Source organism: Microtus pennsylvanicus, chromosome 20 (assembly GCF_037038515.1).
Source record: "Microtus pennsylvanicus isolate mMicPen1 chromosome 20, mMicPen1.hap1, whole genome shotgun sequence".
Lineage (NCBI taxonomy): Eukaryota > Metazoa > Chordata > Mammalia > Rodentia > Cricetidae > Microtus > Microtus pennsylvanicus.
The window spans coordinates 31822356-31844097 of NC_134598.1; the positions used below are offsets into that span (position 1 = coordinate 31822356).

The 21742-nt window shown below is 41.8% G+C and overlaps 1 long non-coding RNA gene across 3 annotated transcripts in view; it reads left to right on the forward strand.

Annotated features, from left to right (window-relative positions):
• The window catches only part of LOC142838860 (uncharacterized), a 91654-nt gene extending 76363 nt beyond the window's left edge, over positions 1–15291 (forward strand). For 2 of the 3 annotated variants that reach the window (XR_012908640.1, XR_012908642.1), the window contains 4 exons: positions 2001–2218; positions 10737–10899; positions 11007–11250; positions 15015–15291. This is a non-coding gene — a long non-coding RNA (uncharacterized LOC142838860). The remainder of the gene's footprint in view (positions 1–2000; positions 2219–10736; positions 10900–11006; positions 11251–15014) is intronic. The other variant, XR_012908641.1, reaches the window with a different exon arrangement.
• Positions 15292–21742: the final 6451 nt, after the last annotated feature.

The window sequence follows — 21742 nt, forward strand, 5'->3', positions numbered from 1 at the left end:
GTGTTGATTGCTTATAGCTTTATATATTTTGAAGTTAGGGAACCTGATGTTTCCAATAGCTTTATTCTTTTTAATGTAGGTTTTTTCCCCTACTACATTATGAATTTTAAGGATTTTTTCTATTTTGGTGGAAACAACATGATAATTTTGATAGGAATTTTTATTGAATCTGTAGATTACCTTGGGCGGTATGTGCATTCTAATAACACGAGTCTATGGACATGGAAAATCTGATGCTTCCTTCAGTTTCTTTTGCTATTTTGTAGGTTTCATTGCACAAGTCTTAATATATACCTATACATATATCTATAAAACATATTCTCTAGATCCCTTATTAATGAGATTTGTTTCGTGGTTTCTTTTTTAGATAATCTGTTACTAGCATTCACAGGGTGTGTGAGCCTATGAATGATAGTAAGAGATTATCTAACATTATTAACTGCCTAGCAACAGTTTTCAAATGTGAACGACATGAAACCAGAGCTGTGCAGAAAACAGAGATATATACCAAGGCTGACCTTCCGCCATATGTAGAATCTTGTTATTGGCAATGTATGTCTCCTTTCCCCTCCCTCATGTCAGGAGGCCAAGACTCACCTTTGTGAAGCAGTCACCATCCACTGGAGGTTCCAAATTGATGGCAAAGTGAGATGAATACCCTGGCATGGTGGTACAGTCCTATGGCCCTAAAGCTGAAGATTTCAAGGGCAGCATGGGCTAGATAAAGAACTTCAGACCAGCCTTGGATATACAGTGAGACCTTGTCTCAAAACTAGATAAATCAAAAATAATGCATTGCAGTTGAGATACGGATCCATTGTGTTTCAACTCTGCACCATGATCCTTGCTTGAGGGACTTATCTGTGTCCCTTGATGTAGGCAAAGCATGGTTAGCGAATCCTTAATTCTTTCTATTGCACTGTATGAGAGAGACCTAAACTTCTGCCAGTTGTTACAAAGTTCAACATTCCTGCTTCTACGGGTGTGATCTTTATTTCCTTGACTTCTTTTTTTGAGAGGGGAGTAGATTTGTATAATGTTATGTCGTTCATGTTGTGATAAATCCATTGTCTTTTATGGTATCTTTCCTTAATGTCATTAAATACACACAAGTTAAGTGGGATGGCATTTAACTTGCTAAACTCTAAAATCACAAAACGTGGAATCTTCATCACCTGCTGAAGAAGGTAAACAGAGATACAGCGCCTAGATTGCCTGTGTACCCTACACCTGACATAAAAGGCTTTCTGATGTGTAAAGCTTACCACTGTCTTATAAAAGGGATGGCTGAGCTAGTCGTGTTAAGACATCTTTCCCAAAGTGAGCTTCAACTGATTTGAAAATGGGACTGGTTACAAAGACCACGGTCTGCTGCCATGCCAGCCTATACCATGCTACTGTCTCAGAAGTAACCTCTATTAAAGATATAAAAAAGAATTAGCTTGAGTTCATGGACCATTGCTAATAAAAACAGAGACTACTATCCCAGTTTCAAGCTAGGCTCCCCTGTCCTCTTGGTGACAGAATCACCAATTCCAGCATTAGATATGCCGTCAAGAAACCTGGGGAAAGGCAGGTAAGAGAAGGGGGTTGAAAAAAATATGTAAGATTTACATCTCAGTACCTGATGGCTTATAAAGGAAGTAAATGGAAGATATTTGGCTTAGTTTTTGTTAATTGAAGAAAAGTGGTATGGAGTACCAGCGAATAGGTAAGTAAAGAGTATTCATATGGTGATAATGGCCAAATAAAGCAAAGAAATCAGAGTTCAGGGCTGGGAGTCACTTCCCCATCTCCCTGGTCATTGCACCCATCACGGAATGAGAACCTTCATTTTGGCTTTCAAGCTAAAGTTGTCACGCAAGAAGAATACGTTAATTTCGTATCTTCTCATCCCTTTCTTTTGGGGATAAGCACTGGGGTTTTCTGCTGTTTATTATTTCAAAGGCATCTATATGCTAATACATTTTATGCTAATTATTTTCATGTTTGCCCCTCAGGTTATGCTTCGCATCACCCACCAGGGAGGATCATCTCTCATGAAAAACTTTCAAATTTAATTTTGAAAATTTATTCAGAAAAATTTAAGCCACGCTCTTTTTTTTTTTCCCAACACAAGAAATAATATGCTCTGGAGAACCTGCTAATTCACAGAAAATGGACTGGGCTAACATTCGGGTTCTCATCCTACCACAGTCCTCTTGAGAAGGACGGCCAGGTACACAAAGCATTTAACATTCTGACATTGAAGTAATGGAAGTATGATTAAAATAGAAGTCTAATAAGATGCTTTGAGAAACCACTAAATTACTCTGTGTGGTCCAGGAAGGAGGAAAGGGCTGGTTTTATCTCTCTGCCATGCCTGGGATGGGTTACTGTTTCTCTTGCTGTAGTATGGTGTTTTAATTGTGTGCCATCTTTTTTTTTTTTTTAGCATTATTTCTAAACAGTTAATTGTAATAGTGTGTTTGCCTGCAGTTGAGACTGTGCATACAGCAAGGACTAGGAAAAGTAGAAATAAATAAATAAAAGCAGGACAAAAACTCCTGCAAGAAGCTAGCTTGATGTTTCTTCCAGTACTTTCATGATGGAGATTTTCTCTGTGAAATTGTCATTTGTTTTAAGAGCAAATTGCCATTTGGAATAGAAATTATTCGATTAGCCTGTCCTTATAACATTTTTCAGGACGTTCCTCTTCTGAAGATAAATAGGCTTGATCCATAATTCCTCAACAAAACGTACCGAATGTAGACAGTTGGGGATCGTGTTTTACACTCCTTCCTGGGTGGAAGTTGGACTCCTTTTGTTTCCAAGCACTTTGGGAGGACCAGAATGTCCTAGTACACTCTCCATGTTGTTCTTAGTCTTGTTCTGTCCTGGAGAAAAGCAATGAGCCTGAAACACTGCAGGGAAGAGGGGGTAGCCATCCTGCAGATTCCAGTTCATTCTGTGATCAGCCTCTTCTTCACCCGTTTCTCTCTGCACCTTCTACCGGCTGTGCCTAAACGCCTTTCTGTATTTTCTATGCTCCCGCCTGAGTCCTTACTGGTAACAGCGTTTTGCCCAAACTGCAACCCATCTGTTGGAATATCTTCTACTGACTGCCTTATTTTAATGGCCCTTGAGCTCCAAGACACCTTTGTTCAGTAGGAAAGTGTCTTTTCAGGCTTGGGGAAAGAAAGGTCCCTTTCTAGAAAGAGACCTGATACCTTAAGGAAACTCTCTTCAAATGGAGTACAGAGAGAGAGGAAGCCAACAAAAGGCAGGTGACGATAGCTACAAGAACAGCGTTTGCCAGACAGCCAAGCAATATTTCCATTTTTAGCCATAATCTCTATAAACAAGATGAACCATTGCTGGGACTACGTTAGTAAAGCAGCTATAACAAATGTTTGTCCAGTAATGATAGAATAGTATTCTGTTGCAATCTGACAATGTATAATGCATTTTGCGCCAGTCAAAGACCTGTGTTATTATTTTACGTGGTAAACTCCAGTGACCCATCATTGTTATCATTTTATTCTACCTACTTACCCAATCACAAAATGCTGCACATTTCCCCTTGAAAGTTGGGACTCAAGAATGATTTATGAAACTACCACAGGAGCCCTAATATAGTTCCAGCGAATAAGTCCTTTCTTCTCATCACCTTGATGGTTTTCAGTGAATAACTCAAACATAACCCAAATAAGAACAACAATCTGTGTGTCATTAGGCACCAGCATTTAGCAGCTGCTGCTTCTGAACCACGAACCACACACCCTGATCAAGAACGCTGCTAGGATTGTGTTGTATTCCTTGTGAGCTGAGTTCCACAAGCACGGGAAACAGAGAGAGCTACACAGTTTGTCTACAGTTGCTGGAGCTGAGGTAAAGTTTCAGAGGCCCTGGCTTCACTGCCGAGAGCAGGGAAGTTGGCTCAGCACACTCCTCGGGGTGTGCAAAGTGCAGTGTGACTGGGGACTAGCCTTCCTGGCTCTGCCCTGCCTGTGGAACACGGTTCGAAGCTTCGAGCTTTGGGAAAATAAATAAGCCTTGGTCTGAGTCACAGCTTGAATACCCTCACATGTTCAAATCTCCTGGCTTCCCCCAGCCCCATTCTTGAGTTCAGTTTGCTGAAATTATCTGTGAGAACTCAATAGGACTTGGACAATGTGTTTTTTGAATGCGCCCCACAGTAGATGCTCAATAGACAATACTATTAAATATTATCTTCTGTTATCATTGCTATTTTAATATGAATGATTTGCTTTTTGGCTATTAATGATATTCACAGGTAAGAGACTTGGACTTTTCTCGAGTAATATTAACAGTACAAGGAGATGGATGCTAAACACTTTCTTTTGCAAGGAAAATGGTAAAAAAGAAAAATGTAGGAAGTTTCTTATGTTAAACGTGATCTAGTGGAGGCCTATATCACAAAGGTCTAGTGTGACCTATGAACTTTATTAAACATAAGGTAGAAATTTAAAAATGCCATCATATTTTGTTGCTTATCACTAACCAATACCAAATATTCAGCTGATCCTGAAAGAAAGGCAATTACAACCAAGAACTTTCTGCCCTCGCTGCCAAGCATCCAGATGTCCAACTAATGAGCTTGCTCCATCCCTTTGTGAAGGGCACTTGACATTATGCAAAGCCTCCTTGCGATTGGCCCCCTTGGTTGCTGGTTGTGGTGGTCTGTGGGTAACGGGGCCATAGAACTAACTGATCAGCATGAAGCTGTCCCTAGGAAACGACGGCCTGCTGGATGAGAGGCTCTAGTGAGCCGTCAAGATGCCCCCGTGGGTCCAGAACATCTTAGAAAGGCATGCAGACAGGTCTCAGGGCCCTTAAAAAGTTTATCTCTGCTTCTAAATAAGAGTAAACAGGATTGGGTTCACTTCCCCACAGAAAGAGAAGTCAGATGCTAATTAAAACTTTGCAGCGCTGTAAAGTAACGTGGCGTTCTGTATTGAAAAGTCAGCTTTAACTTCTAATTGGATGCCCACAAAAAAGGAGAGGCAGAAAAGGGGGGGGAAAAGACCCACAAATATATTCGCTAACAAAGGTTCTTATTCTACACCAATCTCATTTAAAGGGAGAAATCTTCGTTTTCCCTTTGTCTTGGGGAAGATTTTAATGACAGTCGAATCTTTAGTAGAATAGTCTTCTCAATGGAGATTGGTTATGCTTTGTTTAATTTCACCCTCCACATATAGAATATCATTAATAGCCAAAAAGCAAATCATTCATATTAAAATAGCAATGATAACAGAAGATAATATTTAATAGTATTGTCTATTGAGCATCTACTGTGGGGCGCATTCAAAAAACACATTGTCCAAGTCCTATTGAGTTCTCACAGATAATTTCAGCAAACTGAACTCAAGAATGGGGCTGAGGGAAGCCAGGAGATTTGAACATGTGAGGGTATTCTAGCTGGTGCTCGCACGCTGTTGCACTTACTGGCATTTCGTCTTAATCATTTCCCCGAAGTAAACATAGGTTTCCCTGTGCTTAGCATATAGTAGAAGTGAACTAAATAGTAATTACCGGGAAACAGCCATAGTCGAGTTACACTGATGCCTCCCGGTGCTGCCCTTCCATTTCATCAGCCCGCAGAGGGAAGATGGAGAGATTTCTCTTCAAATGGGCAAGACTTGGAATTTTTCACAGTCACCAGCCAGAGAACAGAGTCAGAGAGGTTTTCATTTGTAAGATTGCCTTTCTCTTATCTGCTGTTCTTGTCTCCCAGACCGTCTGTCCGTCTCTAGAAAGCAAAGTCAATAAAAAATGATGAGAGTCGGCTTCTCACGCACATACACCCTTAAAGCATGAAGCAGTGGTGTGCGGGAAATATTTTTCTGACCTTTTCAAATTGCATCCAACTGTCTCGGGAATTTCTCAGGGACGCGAGGTAATAAGGTTCAATCCGTTTTACCGTCTGCCTTCAAATTTAGTTCCTCTGGAGCTCCGGAGCTGGAACTTCTCTCTTCCTTGCATCCTGGCATCAAGTCTGTACAGAAATCCATGCATCTCATCTTTTTTTCCACTCCATCTCAGTTTTTTTTCTCTTTTACTACAATATGGAATCTACAACCATGTCGGATTTCCACATACTGCCCCCTTCAAAAACCAAATGTTAACCTGAGACGAATTTGATTATGTAGTCCTTTGAGAAGCCCTTGTTGAATTTAATTAGCTTTTAAATTTCATTCTCTTCTTAAATCTCAGGTTTTTACCTGTGTGATTTGTTCCCTCAGTGGGCTTTATAAAAAAAAAAAAAACTTTTTCAACTTAACTACACTGTGGGCACTCTTAAAAAAAAATACAAAGGAAGCAAAAACATGGGAGTTTCTTTTGTTCTGAATTGATTTTTGCTTTTCTTCCGGGAGTCCAAATGGAACGGACAAGCTCTTTGGCAAGGAAAGGAATTACCCAAGTGTGACATGTTAAAAAGGCAGCTGAGTGGTCCCATTCTTCACTGTTCTCCTTAAAGGAGAACGGAAAACAGAAGCTGGGGACATTAGTGTTTTTTTTTCAACCTCTTGAAAGCTCCTGATGTCCAAAAGCCTTGGCAAGAAGTCAAGAGCTTCAGAGGCTTTCAGACTCATGGCTTCCCATATGGTATGGGCCTCTGAAGTTGTAGGACATTCCCGATCCAACAACTCACTCTCTTCCATCATCCCATCCCTTGTCCCTTCTTGCTCTCTGTAGAGAGTAGACTCTTGGCTGGAATGATCTGTGGTGCCCAGAGGTGAGTCCATGGACCAATAGCCACCAGGAGGAGTTCAGCTTTTTTCAAGTTGCCCATCTTAGAATCTCTCCTTTCTTGTATAGCAGTTTGTTGAGCTTGATGACATCAGATCTATGGCTTCATAAAGCTGTGTGGCTCCAGACAACCCTATTTAGAAAGCAGGCTTCGGGAAAGGGGATGAAGGGATCTGTTTTCCTATTTCCAGCAATGGGTATTGTTCTTCAAAAACTAGATCACGTGGATTTATACCAAAGTTCATCATCCAATTATCCATAATGTGGCTTTCTTTTCCATTTAAAACAATGCCTAATTTGGGGAGGGGCATAAAATAAATATGTGGTTTTCAGAGTGTGTTTAAGTGCAAGCTGCTATTTTGTCATTTGGAACTGAATTCTTCTTAGTAGTGGTGTTCAGTGTTCTTTGACAACCTGGACACAGTCAGCTGGCACTTCAGAAGAGACGACATAAAAAAGTAGGATTCCTATCCACCCACTATTTGAAGTAAGACTAGTGTCTTATCACCAGCTGGAGAGTCAAGGTTTTCACATGTAGTTAAAGCAGGTTGATTTCCGGAGGGGAGCTAACGCACACCCAAAGAGTGTGAATGTAGGTGTGCATGTGGGTCTCTGTGTGTCTAGGTGTGTCTAGCCATGTGGGAGGCATGCACCCCACACTGAATTGGAGGATAAAGGGCAACAATGACACAGCCCAGAGAACCCATTTTCTCCCCACGGACGCTTTCTTTTCCATCATTGGAAACTTGGCTGTGCCTTGTCTATGGGAACACAGAGTGCATGTCACTCTACTGAGTCATGCCTCTGTCTCATTCCTAAGACATCATTCTTGTCTATCTTCAAGACTGGTAAATAAAATGAAGTCACTAAATAGACTTGCCACTGAAATAGGGAAGTGTTTGGAATTGATCAGATTTAAAGCGGGTGAATTTGTACTGTGTTCGTCTACTTGACTGGGTGTCCTTAGAAATGTTGGGGGGGGGGAGGAACTTTTAGAGGAAGAGGCACAAAGGGGAAAGGAAGCCTAAATAACAATGCCAAGGACAATACTGTTTCTTAAAAGGTAACTGTTAGGCGTATCATAGATGGTAAGACAGGGACAATGGTCCCACACAAAGGGAAGGAACTGAGCCTAGGGAGTTTGCATATGGATTTGTTTGGAGGAGCAGAAAGAGGATTATTTTTACATGGAAAAGAACAAAAGTCACTCAGCTGTTCTGAGCGGCACATCCATGTTTCCTGATTCTGTCCCCCTCTTTCCCTTCTTCCCACATCTCCTCCTCTTTCTTTGTCTTATGTCTCTTTCCCTTTTTTCTTTTTCCAAAAAGAGAACAGAATAAAGCCAGAATGTTGAAGCATCCCATTTTTTAAAAGTGGGGCTCCCATGCTTGTTCTGCCAGAGAATTGCCTTCAGTAGAGCTACCAGCTTTAATGGTGGCCAAGAGTGCATTCACTTGCCCAGTTCTGTTTGTGTTGATATCTACCCAGGGTAAAGGGGGCAGGAGTGTGGGAAACAATTTGAAGCAAGAGTGTGGCATTATCTATCTATCTATCTATCTATCTATCTATCTATCTATCTATACATTTATCATCTAGCCATCCATCCATCTATCCATCCTCTATCCATCCATCATCCTTCCATCATCTATCTATCCATCCATCCATCATCTATCTATCTATCTATCTATCTATCTATCCATCCATCATCTATCTATCTAATCTATCCATTCATCATCTATCTATCTATCTATCTATCTATCCATCCATCATCTATCTATCTAATCTATCCATTCATCATCTATCTATCTGTCTATCTATCCATCCATCCATTGTCTGTCTGTCTGTCTGTCTATCTATCTATCTATCTATCTATCTATCTATCATCTATCTATCCATCATCTATCTATCCATCCATTGTCTGTCTTTCTATAATCTATCTATCTATCTATCTATCTATCTATCTATCTATCTATCTAGAACAACTATTTCTATTTGAATAATATTTGCCTATCAGGATATCTAGGAATATTGCATTCATTCAAACATACAACTGAGAATTTGTTTTCTATTTGCCTCCAACATCTCTGTAACAAAAACAAACAGTCTTTATTGCAAAGCCAGGCTTATTACTGCGCTGTCCGCTCAATGGAAATATTGACGCTCAGGGATTCAATTTTCCTATTATGACAATGTCTAATATGCTCCAAGATGTGGCTCAGGGACAGGGCTCCATTATTTATCAGGGTGAACTGGGACTCTTCGGGTTGCCACGGCATCACTTAGGCTTATAAGCCAGGGTGGGCACCTGCCCAGCACATTGTGTGTTCCCAGGCACATCAGATGGGAACCTGATTCAAATTTAATCAGAGTGGCTGGATCTTGAAAGCTTTCACCAACACTCACTGCACACACATCCTTTCTAAAGAGAGTGCTTGGAAAATCCAGTCACCATTTCACTGGAAACAAATACAGCCCTTTAAAAACAATGTCAGATCTACATAGAAAGAGCCAGCATAGTTTTAAATGCAAATGTAGAATTTGAAAGTGTCTCTCTCCCTCGCTTGTTCCCTCCTTCTCTCTCCCCTTGGGTTTGAGGTCTCTTAAATATGCATACAGTCTCGGTCCAGGGTTCAGGAAAGACTGTACACTTTGCACAAGATCCCCATTGGCTGCCACTATCAACCTTCCTGGAAACACACTCAAAATAATGTGAGCAAACGGGAATAAATCAACTCTCAAACTGCCTGTCACACCCAGCTCTTCCTCAGCCCTTTGCTTGCTGACAACAGGGCTCAGCCTGTGGTTTCAGAGCCGCACACCTGCCCGTGTGCTGTGATAGGCTGGTAATCTCCCCTTGCTGTCAGGCTCCAGCAGTATTTATTTTGCCTTAATTGGAACCCCGCTGTCACCCTGTGGGATCCTCCCCCTTGGCAAGGCAATATATCCCTATAGACCGAGAGCACTTCTGCCATGGTTGGGTGTAATATTATATTCAGAAATAGCAGTATTGGGATCAGAATTGAACCACAACCTAGGTTAATGGAGTTTCTTGGTGTTTCTATTTTTGGGTTTGGTTTTGGTGATAGTATTAGGAACTCACGATTTTTTTGTTTCTCAGTGTTTATCTTCGAGGTTGAAATAGCACAGTGAAGGCTCTTGTTGATCATGTTGCCAGAGTTTCTCCTGCTTTCGCTCATTAATCCTTTGAGAATAGCTGTCAGTGTGTCCAGTTGTCACCCACCCTGAACTAGGAAGCAATCAACACAGACAGTGCATAGGACACTCCGTGCAGAAATAGCGTTCTTAGGTGTGCGCCTGTCCCCTCTCGCTTTCGACATGAGCCAACATGGCAAGATGGCTGCAAAGTCTTACTTTTCTTACAATTGAATGAGTTCAGATTTGCAACCCGAGCCTGTTGCTCTTAACTTTGGGTGTCAAAACAAGGTTTGTTCCCTTGGTCTCCGCGGACAGCCCATTGTAGACGTTTGGTTTCAGCACATCTGCTTTTCTCTTGTGTTAATTTTATTTTCATCATTAAAGTTCATGAAGACTTAATCATTAGCCCTCTAATTTTCCAGGAAAAGGAAAAAAAATGTTGATGTATTGAACTGGCTACAGCAAAAGAAGATCAATCTGACAGTGTAGGTTAATAGCGGGGAACAAAACGCATCCATAATTAGGAGAGAAAGGACGTTCCTTGTTCCTTCCAGTTTGTAATAAAAAGCCCCTTGCCAAAGTGTCTTGGAAAATAATGCATTCAGACGGAGCTGAATTACCGCCCAGCACATTCTATTTGTCTGTAGCTTACAAAGCAGCTGCGGTTTTTGTAAGAAGCGATGAATGTGGCATTCCTCCTTAAAGGTAGAGGAGAAAGAGCACCCCTTGTTTTGTAATAAGGGGATTTTCAATTTAAAAGAGAGAGCGGGCCTGTTGTGTGGAGTAGGGTTGTTATAGCCACTGTATTCTCTCTCGCCCACCAGGAGGCTAATAATGAAGGGGCCAGGGAAGGAGGCCAATACTACAAGGGTTATCTCCCCACCTCAGATGCTGGATAAGTTGAAGGAGGCAGACTCGCTTCTGGATGACATTCAGAAAGGCTGGAGCGATTATTTGGAAGAGAAAACCCTGCCTCTGTTTTCAAAGGTAAACAGTTTGTTTCATCTCTCAGTTGCATGTGTTTGTACAAAAATATGTCTCTATAAAGATATCTATAAAGTCCGCCTTTAAAAAGTAGCATATAATCTTTTCAGGTACATGAATATTGTCGAGACCTGCCCGTCTAAAGGTCCCGTCCTTAGAATCCTGCCTTAGACAAAGGATGCACTTGGAGCCCGACCACACCTAAAACCACGTTTTGAAGGATCTGCCAAGCTCACTTTTAATCATGAGGAGGAAATTACCCACATGGAGGCAGCAGAAAATGAGAAAGTAGAGTTCGTGCCGCGATTAATTCCAGCGAGTGCCAAGGGGCTAGTTGAGGAATGGCTTCATGAGGTGAATATCTGTAGCTTGTACTTAGGGTTTGCTTAGCGTATAATCATTTTCTCTTCCAGGAGCGAATACGATCCTAAGTGTATTTCCCATCCAAGCAACGCTCAGGACGTTTGTGAGGACGTTGACAGATTTAATATCGGCCTCGCCCGTGCTGTTATTTATGATGACTAACGTTACATTTATAAATATGCAAAAATCAATTTAGGTGGCAAGGCTCTCTGAACCCCATGTCTGTCCCTAGCTGTCTGTCTCCATGTGCAGTGCTGTGCTGTGTGGCATGCCCAGTAGTTTATGTCTCTGTGTATGTATGTGTTCTTGTTCTTGTCTCCGCTCTGTCATGAATGTACATTGGGAGAATTAGCCAAATGATAGGCTCCCAAAAGATGGGACCCAAGACTTTCGTTTGATTTTTGGAAAATATATATATATATATATATATATATATATATATATATATATATATATATATATATTTAAAAAGTATCCCATTGTTTTCAAGTCATACCAAGACGGAGGGCACCAATTGGATAGGAGTTATCAAGTGACCAAACAACCAGGATTCAAATTGAACATCACTTTCAGTGTCAAATTAGTTTGAAGCCTCCTCCTTGATGATGGCTGCTTTAACCCCTGGATTTTTATTTGTTTAAAAAAAAATCCCTGACTTCATTCCCAGGACACTGCAGCTCTTCTTGGTTGCATTTTTTCTAAAGATTAGATCCAAGAAAAATACTTATTTACTCTACCAAAACTGTCATTACTTTCATGATTACCCCCCACGCCAAATATGTCATTTCTTTTGTGGGTCAAATTAATATTTCATCACATAAGCGAACAAATAAATCATAGCATTTTTTTTCTTCTTTTAAGGCTAATTTTGGTAGGGAGCAGGGACAGGGACAGGCCAGGGTCTTTGTGAGTCCCAGAGAAAGAATGCAGCAAAGACCACGTTGGTCTCCGTCTTTGTTTGCTCACACAAGCAAGTCCCAGGATCGCCATGCCAACCTTAAGCAATTTTGGCTCCCAGCAATCCTGTGCCCCCGAGTCTTTCAAACTACCCCCTCTAGATTGTTGTAGAGGGCCAAGGCAAAGGCGCGTAGAAAGAATGCATTAACTGAGAAAATGCCAGGCTGTGTTCCCACTGATATATGTGTTTGGTGCCACGATTTAAGCAGCACTTGGGTCCAAGATTGGATGATCCTCTTTGTGTGGTGTGGGGGTTCCTGATGAAAGGGAAGGAATTGAAGTGGCTAAGAAAAGGGGTCATTCTTCCGGGTGCTTCCAAAAAAAACAAGGCAGGCCTCTTTGGTACCTTCTGTAAGAGAACAAGAGGCTCAGTAGAGAAGATGAGTCAGCTGGTGGGTGTTGGAGAGTGGAGGCACCTGGGAGTGGAGTGAGGCAGAGGGATCGCCAGCTGGGGAAGGAGGTAGGACCTGAAGCCCAGAGGTAGAGGTGGAGGCAGAACAGCTGTGTTTATTTGAAGACGTATCATTTAACCCTCACCTAAAAACAAATTGGAGAGGTTTGGGAGTGCATTAATCTGGACCCAATTAGCATGTCTTTCTCCTTCCAAAAGTGCAACCTGAGATTAATGAACATCAACCGGAGTTTCAGAGGCGGCACGTAAATCATTTATTTGCATGTTCGTGCATGATAACTGAATTTATGTATGCACTTCCTTTCATTTAACTCTTCCCAGGCTCCTTGCGATTCATAGAAACCAAAACTTCATTATAGTGATTTCTAGGTAGAAATAGCTTGAGTCGCATTTTACCCCTAAAGGAAAAACTTAAGTGGTTAGTAGTTGAATTCCAACGGCACATTTTGTTTTTTCAAATGCATAGGCCAGTTGGTGATAGGGTGGAATGCTGCTGCTTCTGGAGTTGGTAGATAGGCACCTCAGATATATTCTGAAAGGCTAGAAAAATATGGAAAATTCAAACATCAAGCTTTCGGGGTTTTGGTTCAGCCATGCGTAAGTCTCTTTATAATACCGGGGACACAGCCACTTAAATGCAGCACAGGAAATGTTCTTGGAATTTGGATGTGTGTTACTTAGATCACTGAGCAGCTTCAGCACCCAGCATTGTTTCTGGCTTAGTTGGAAACTTGTTTCCTTAGAAAAGGGTGGGGATGCCCTCAACCTCTGTGAATGGCTACAGACAGGCAGGTAGCTCTTGTGGACCATTGATGCTGAGTTTGGTCCTTCCTTCTATTCTTCCTCCCTTCCTCCTTCCCTCCCTCCTTCCCTTTCTTCCTTCCTTCCTTCCTTCCCTTCCTCCATCCCCTTTTCTTTTTTTTTTGTTTTGATTATTTGGATGTAGGTTGCTTATTGATGACACAGCACACACAGGTCTTAGGGATCCTCCTTTCCATTTGGTACCACACAAAACATCTGAACACAGACAGTGAGTGTGTAAGAAAGCATCCTGTGGGAGAAAGGAGAAGCAGGAGGTTTGAAATAATTCTCCTGGCTTCAGTTTGTACAGTGATTTGTCTGTCTTCTGTCTCTCCTTATGTGTTTCCAAGTTCAATGTCCAAGTGATGAGCTTTTCTCCAGGAATTCTCCCCAGTGTCCTTTGTTTTTGATGACATTCTATGGTTGAATGTTACTGAGTGTCTCCTGGTCTTGTTTATGGTCCTCGTAGCTAAGAATGTCACTGAAGGATAAAATCTTGTTAATTTGAGATGTTACAATTTAAGTGTGCTTCGTGTCCCTTACAACGCAGCCTAAAATGTTCTCTAATGTAGCATGAAATGATTGGTTGGCTTAGAAATGGTTGTGAAGTCATGTGAAGAAAATAAGTTTCACATCCGACCAAGATCCATTCACTCTAGTGCTTTATGGCTTTTTATTCCTATGTGATTGTAATGAAGTCTCATGTAGGGATGGAAGCCATGAAATACATTGTGAAAACGCATCACCTCAGAAGGGGCCATCATCAGGATAGAGAACTGTAGCCTTGGAGCGTGCTGGAGACGTGAGCTAGTGGACAGCTCTGCTACCCTGTCGGTGTGTTCCTTGAGTGTCTTCATCTTTAGGCGTTGACAGCTGAGGAATGGATGTGGCGAGAGATTTTCCATCTTCCTGACCACCGAGTAACATGCACATCTGACTTGGCGCATTTCTGTCTCTCATGCATTTGCTCCTCCGTTTTTCCTACTAACGAACATACTCTGGGAAAATCGTCATAGCCCACTCTCCTTGTAGGCAGCGTTCAACCCTTCCGTGACTCTTTTTTTTCCCCTGACAACTTTTGAGGTCTTTCTTCTGAAACCAAGAAGAAATAGACAAACCAGGTTTGTCCTCTTGGGAATGTGGTCCAGATTTCTCTACTCCCAATCTCCAAAAAAAAAAAAAATAATAATAATAATAAAGAAAAGGTATACCTCGAATGGGCTAGCTCCATACATAGATCCAAAGATCACGTGAGAGCCGTCTTCCTTTTACAGGTGTGGTGTAGTGGAGGGGCCCTTGAGCCTTTGGAGAGGGGATGGGGTTCTGATATCTTCATCAAGTCAGCTATGTGACTGGGGCATGTGAGTTAAACAGTGGGACTCTTTCTATATCTTTAGAATGGGGGGTGGGGGGTGGGGATGGGACCAGTCTCGTTATCAGGATTAAATGAAATGACAGCTCTATACTTTGTCTAACTGTTTGACCTTGACTCTGTTTTAAAAAGCTCACGGAAATATTAGTTTTTCTCCCTTCCTCCCTTCTCCTGTTCCTCTCTCTCCCTGTCCTGTACCCGTTCCTCCTTCAGATGTTAGTCTGTCTAGAACAACACCTGAGGATCTAACCCGGACCTTTGAGAAAGAAACGACTTCAAGGAAAGACTCCTTTCCCTGTGGTTTAATTCCTTGCTTTTTACCCGGATTGTCTCAGATGCACTCTCAAACTATGCTCACCCTTTCTGCTTTCTGCGTTTTTTGTTTTTTTTTTTTTTGCTTGAACTGCTTAGCATTGACTATCGAAATGCATATTCATTCTGGATTTTTAAAAGAGAATTCTAATAAAACCTTATTTGCGTTTGTTTTTAATCTTGTGTCTCTCTGCTTCCTCTCTACGACGAGATAGTGTCCTGCATTTTATAAATCTCTGACTTCCATAAGGGGGCAAATACGTCTTAGAAGAGATTCCCTGACCGTGCTATAAGGACTGATCCCCCTTATTCCTCGTAGCCTGTCAGTGAGTGGGGGGAAATTGCTGGGGTAATTGTAAGTCTGATGATCATTTATCTAGTTATTTAGAATAACTAAAAATTAGAATTTGAAAGGCACCAAAGTCCATAGAATAATTGTGGGTAAGGGAAAGAACACACATAATGACACTTTAAAAAATTCCACAGTGAGCTGGGCGGTGGTGGCGCACGCCTTTAATCCCAGTACTCGGGAGGCAGAGGCAGGCGGATCTCTGGGAGTTGGAGGCCAGCATTCGAGGCCAGCCTGGTCTACAAGAGCTAGTTCCGGGACGGGCACCAAAGCTACAGAGAAACCCTGTCTCGAAAAACCAAAAAAAAAAAAAAAAATCCACAGTGATCTATGTGCATTACTATCAAAGCCAAATCTGGTAAGAGCCAGAACTACCTCATTTGCATCCAGGGTGTTTTTATTATCATCGAGTTTTCCCTTTAGATCTCATGACCACCCATTGTGCGGTTCCTATTTAATGGCCCCAACATTTATGAGATGTCCAAAAAGTTGTAAGCCAGTGTATGGAAAAAGAAGAAATGAGGAAGAGAGGAGGGGAAAGAGATCCTGAGAATTATATGAGGACTCAAAGAGTTAAAGACTAAGTCACATGAGAAACGTGGTTGTTAAAGGAGGAAAACCGTGTACCCCTGTCCATACTGACCTGCAGTTGAAGAGAGCTTAGGAGCACTTGGCCACTCAAGATGAATACTACAGACAAGCTTAATATGGCGCTCGACATGAGGGAAGTTCCCTAGAATTGAGGGGCGGGGTATCTGTTAGAAGGTAGAGCAACAGCCACATTTCCATAGGTCAGAGTCAAAGATTTGAAATTCACTTGATAAGGAATTTATGAAAAGGCTTTATGAATGGTTCTTGAAAAATTTTTCCAACATGCAAAACATTCTACCCTAGAGAAGATATTTACTTGTAAAAATCTTCACAAGTATCATTAGAAGCAGAGGGCCGATTTGAATGGACACTGTCGGCTTAATTAATGACTGATGGCTCTCAGTGGGCTGCAATTAGCTGCTACCCTGCAGGATAGGATGAGTCTGAGCTGTCAGAGTACCCGTGAGTTCAAGGAGAGCCATGTGTTTGTGTGCCCCTGTGTGTGCATGTGCTCTCGCTCTCTCTCCTCTTTCTTCGTTCCTTTTATGAGATTAGATCTAAACTATAATACTTGGAGGAGTAAAGACAGTTGTCTTTAAGGAGAGCTTCTCTATTGTCACTGGCCTGTTGGGATTATGGACTGGCAATATGTCTCCGAGGATATTCCTATTGAAGAGGGCCATAGAGCAGAAGGTTCCAAAGAGAAGCAATCTCATTTGGTAATGAATAGATACATATCCCCCTGCCCTTGCCAGGGTTTTAGTGCCAGCAGCAGGCACATCATGCATCAGGAAAGCATGAGTGATTGACATGCCCCTCCATGAGATGGTCCTGCTCATCAGAAACCTTACTAATGATTGTATGACAGTTAATGGAAGAAAGTATCCGTGGGCTCTGGGTTTGGGTAGCTTAAGAAAGTTGCCATTATCCAATACATTCAAATCCGTGGGTTTGTGGAATCTCCTAAGAAGATGAAGTAAAGAGTCCAGAATTCTCTTTTCCTTTGATTAGTAGAAGAAACTTTAACCCCATGCTTCACATAGCAGAAAAGAGCCTCATGAAACACACACACACACACACACACACACACACACACACACACACACCCACACACACACTGATTTACTCTCTACTATTGTTTTTACCAATATCACCTACAGAGGAGGAATCTGAAACTCCAGACTGAGATGGAGATCCACACAGGAGAGCAAGGACCTAGAAACGCTGTGTGTAACAATGAACATGAACCTTGGGCATGAAATCCAGGTTTTTCATCTCTAAACCAAAGCTTAGAATCTAGGGAGGGTTGTCACAGAAAGTACAGGTTCCAGTGTCATTGGCGTGAAAATGCTGATGGCCGCAGTGTGAAGTGGGGCCAGGTTTAAGAATATCTGTTACCCTTCTACTAGATGACCTTTACCCCTATAAGTCTCTTCTGAAGGAAACTCACAGACCTGTGGTAGTTCAACCACAGGTAAAGATAGTAATGCCCCGGCCTTCCAGCCTTGCCTTTGGCCTCTAGTCCTTATCAGAAAGAAGCAGAGTTGATTTAAGGTAACACTCATTATTGCATTCGGTCAGCTTCCCTCCCATCCTTGTGTCTGAGCAATGCCAAATGCTTTTAGGCAAGACATGTAATTACACAGGTGCATGTTTTAGCAGAGAATACACAAGCAATTTGTAGTTTAAAATTAGTCCTCACAATGAAAGCTCATAGGTCTTTGCTTGAGGTCCAAGTCCTTGTAAGTCACACATAGGTCCTCGTGGCCTATTCTCAGGCATCTTTCTGAATTAATCTACCACGTTCTCCCAGCTCATCTATTCATGCTATCTTGTTCTGGGAATATACCAAACTGGCTACTTCTTCAGAGCCTTTGATGGTATGGTTTCTCACCCTGATTAATTTTCTGAGACATCTACCTATGTGTCTCATGATGTCTCACTGCCTCAGGACTCTTTGGATAAAAATTTCAGAAATCTCTTATCAGTGATATTTGGTCTGATTGCCTTTTTATAAAATTGTGTCTGCCCCTCCTCTGGATCCAGACTCCTTATCCGGATTGGCTCTTTTCCATGGATAAAACCGACTTTTCTCTGGTATACTACTGCTACATATTTACCTGTTTGCTTGTTTTCTGTGTTGTTCTGCCAGAGCAGAACTTAAGCGGTAGGAGACCAGGAATGAATCTGTCTCTGTTGATGACTGTTCTTTCTCAAAGCCTAGAATCACATCCACATCAGGTAGACAAAAGCTGGCTGGAGTTACTGTGTATCTGAAAACTCCTAGCATTCAGAACTCCAGATATTGTGATTATTTAGTGCCACAATGAAATGAGCACAATTCTCACTGCATGAATTACGTGTGCATCTTGTCACACATAGAATTTCGCTTTCCCCCTTTTCCCACCTAAGACCCTTGCTCCACTATATCTTTACCCATTCAAGATTTTATCCATGTCCTTCTTGGAATAAATTCAAAATTAGAAGTTAACAGGTAGGTAGGTGTCATAGGCCTGTAATCCCGGCACTTAGGAGGCTGAGGCAGGAGGGCCACAGGTTCACAAGTTCAAGGCCAGTCTGGGTTACATAGCTGTTGCCTCAAGATTTTTTTTTAAAAGAGTTATATTCATTTGTGTGTGTGTGTGTGTGTGTGTGTGTGTCTTCACACATGTGACCAAGCTACTTTCTAGATATGATACGCTAACCCTACTCTTCAGAGAAGTAAAATGCAGAGAACTCCATTGACTACTTAAATGTCAACATTGGGCTGATTTCAACAAAGTTAGCCAGAGCTTCTGAACTTCCTGTCATTTCCGTCCTTTGAGTCATTTTGCCTTATTTTTTTCAATTTAAGAAATTTTCTAGAAATAATTGATTATTTTAGAAGTCAAAGGAAGCCCAAGATTCCAATTCAGCACTGCTTCCAATCCTCATCCCCACACTATTCTTCTGAGGACTTGTAGCTTGTCACCATTCTACTGACAGAACTTAGGGCCATAGACTTGGGATATTTAAGGAAAGCAGTGCTTGAAAATGGTGGAAACCATGAGTTAGCTAAAAAGAATAGGAGTATACAATGCCACCCTAAAATGTCAATAGCTCCCTGCCCTTATGAGAATGAGTGTCAAAGTGTCCAAAGAATTATCTCTTGATGCTGAGAGATGAAGGATGCTTATGACATGTTGGATGAAATACAAGAGGTCTAAAATTCTGAGCTGTTTGCCCAGAGCACAATATTGTTTACTGGCCAGCATTAATGCCTCTAAAGAAAATGTAAGAGCCCAGGTAGAACAAATGACTCAGATTGGCAGGTGTACCCATCAGGAGCTATGAGGAATGATTTGACTATGGCTTAGTATGGTTGTGCGGACAGGTGTGTGTGTGTGTGTGTGTGTGTGTGTGTGTGTGTGTGTGTGTGTGACAAAGAGAAAGAGAGAGGAAGAGAGGGAGAGGGAGGGAGGGAGAGCCATTCAGTTAAGGAACCTAAACTTACTTGAAACTCAAGGGCAGAAAAGGCCCACCTGGAGATACTAGGATTTAAAAAACTGCAGCAAGAGCGAAGAATCCAGACCTCAGCTAGATCCTCAGACTCACTGAACAGGACTGGCCACTTTTGAGGTGGGTCTTCTATGGCAAGAAACCTAGTCAATATAATCCCTCAAAGGCTTGGCCAGAGGCTGACTGAACCTAGATATCCTCTCATTGGTTTGTCTGGATGCTTATGTTTTAGATCATCCTCAAGTCTATCAAGATGATTACAGTAGCTAACACAGCTTTCCAATAGCCCATTAGACTATGAGTCCATACCTGGGCTGATCCATTGATTCTGATCCACCAGGTTATTACTTGTGATCCAGGCACCTCCCAAAGGCCCCACCTCATTGAGGGCTGAGCCCATGAACACTTAAGCTTCTGGAAGACCTTTGTGATCCGAATCATGACACCTTGGCTTTAAAGGCAATGATTTGCTTACTTGAGAAACTAGAATGCACAGAGTCCATAACCCACTGTGTTGCAATTTCCATACCTTATTTAAGGATTCAAGGCAGTTCAGTCTTCTGATTCCTGCCCCCCCCCAACACACGCACATACACATAAAGGTGTAAAAATGAAATCAAAAGGAATTTGTAGCCAAAGGGTGGTAATTTTTCCACAAAGAATTTTCCATGTTGATTGATCCTCCCTGGGTCGCTGAGCAGGGCCAGATGCCTCATCATGGTGATGCACAAGAGAAGTATAGCTTCATTTCTCCTGGCGGATGTAAAAGCAGAAACCGTATCTCTCCTTCCTTGAGGGGATTAGGATATACATTTCCTATCTCTACATATGCAAGCCAAGGGCTTCTCTCTAAAGGTTAAACACAAATCAAGCCAAAGCTGCCCTGATGACTTCAGCCACTTTCCTAATCAAATCTCTCTTCCTCGCATGTAAAACTTCTGAGGACTGTCATTGTGTATGACCCTGACCAAATAATTTAACCTCCAGAAGGAAAAATATTAATGCATCAAGAATCCTAGGAGGATTCTCGCATTGGTGAAGAATGAGTTGAAATAGTGCCTGGAACTCAGAACATTTTAGAGAAGTGTAAGCTGGTGTTGTGATTGCAACCTTCATTTCCATTTTCTTACTTTCTGCTTACTCTCTGTTCAGTCCAATTTGCCCATAAAATATGACTCATACCCGTAAAGACATCCCACTTTCCGTGTAGCTAAATCTAATGAGCTATTTAAGTCTTCATTTTGCTGACTCCCCGTAACAACCTATCCCGTTGATCCATAGCTTACAAAAAACCAAACACATATATTCTCTTCTGTGTCATGTTGAAGCTAATGCCATAACTATGTTTTATCTTTTTTTTTCTGATCCATGTAGCTATAGATCTTTCTTCCCTCCCTCTCTCCTCCCTCCCGTTCCTTTCCTTCCCTTTAAGACAGAGTGTCATACTGTAGACTAGGCAAACATCAAGCTTGCTGCCATACCCTTTTCCCAGTCTTCTGAGTGTCAGGATTACTGGGGTGAGCCACCATAGCTGGCTTGCCACATCTTTTGTAGGTTTTTTTTTTTTTTTATTTTGAGCTGAAGCTCTCAAGATTCTCTACCTTTTCCTAAACATCAATCTTCTCTCCATAAAAATCTCCTTCAGGCCTCTGACGACAGTAACTTCTTCTTGGTCCGTGTAATAGTTAATGCAATGACACACTTAGCAGAATCTAGAATTGCACAGGAAACAAACCTCAAAAGCATGTCTGTGATGCAGGTTCTACACTGGTTCCACTGAGGTGAGAAGACGCCTGGTTTAGGTGGCACTCTACCTTTGGGTGATAGCATTGTGTGAGCTGGATTCCTTGACTAAGAGATGAGGGCTGAGCACCAGGATTTCCCTCTCTGCCTCCTGACACAACTGTAGACACACCTGAACCAGGTGCCACTAGCTCTTGACCCGTGTCTTTCTATTCGTATTGGATTTTATCTCTCCTTAAACCAAACACCAAACTCAATACCACCTCCCATAGGCTGCTTCTTCTCAGGTCTTTGTCATCACCAAAGACAGGTGACTAATACAGCCTTTCTTCTCAATTCTACCTCCGTAAGCAACTGCCTTCTAGACAGTCTGACTAGAACATTCCATGTGCATGTCACTGCACTATATTCCAAAGAAATATCTTCTGTATGCTTTCATAGACCAATT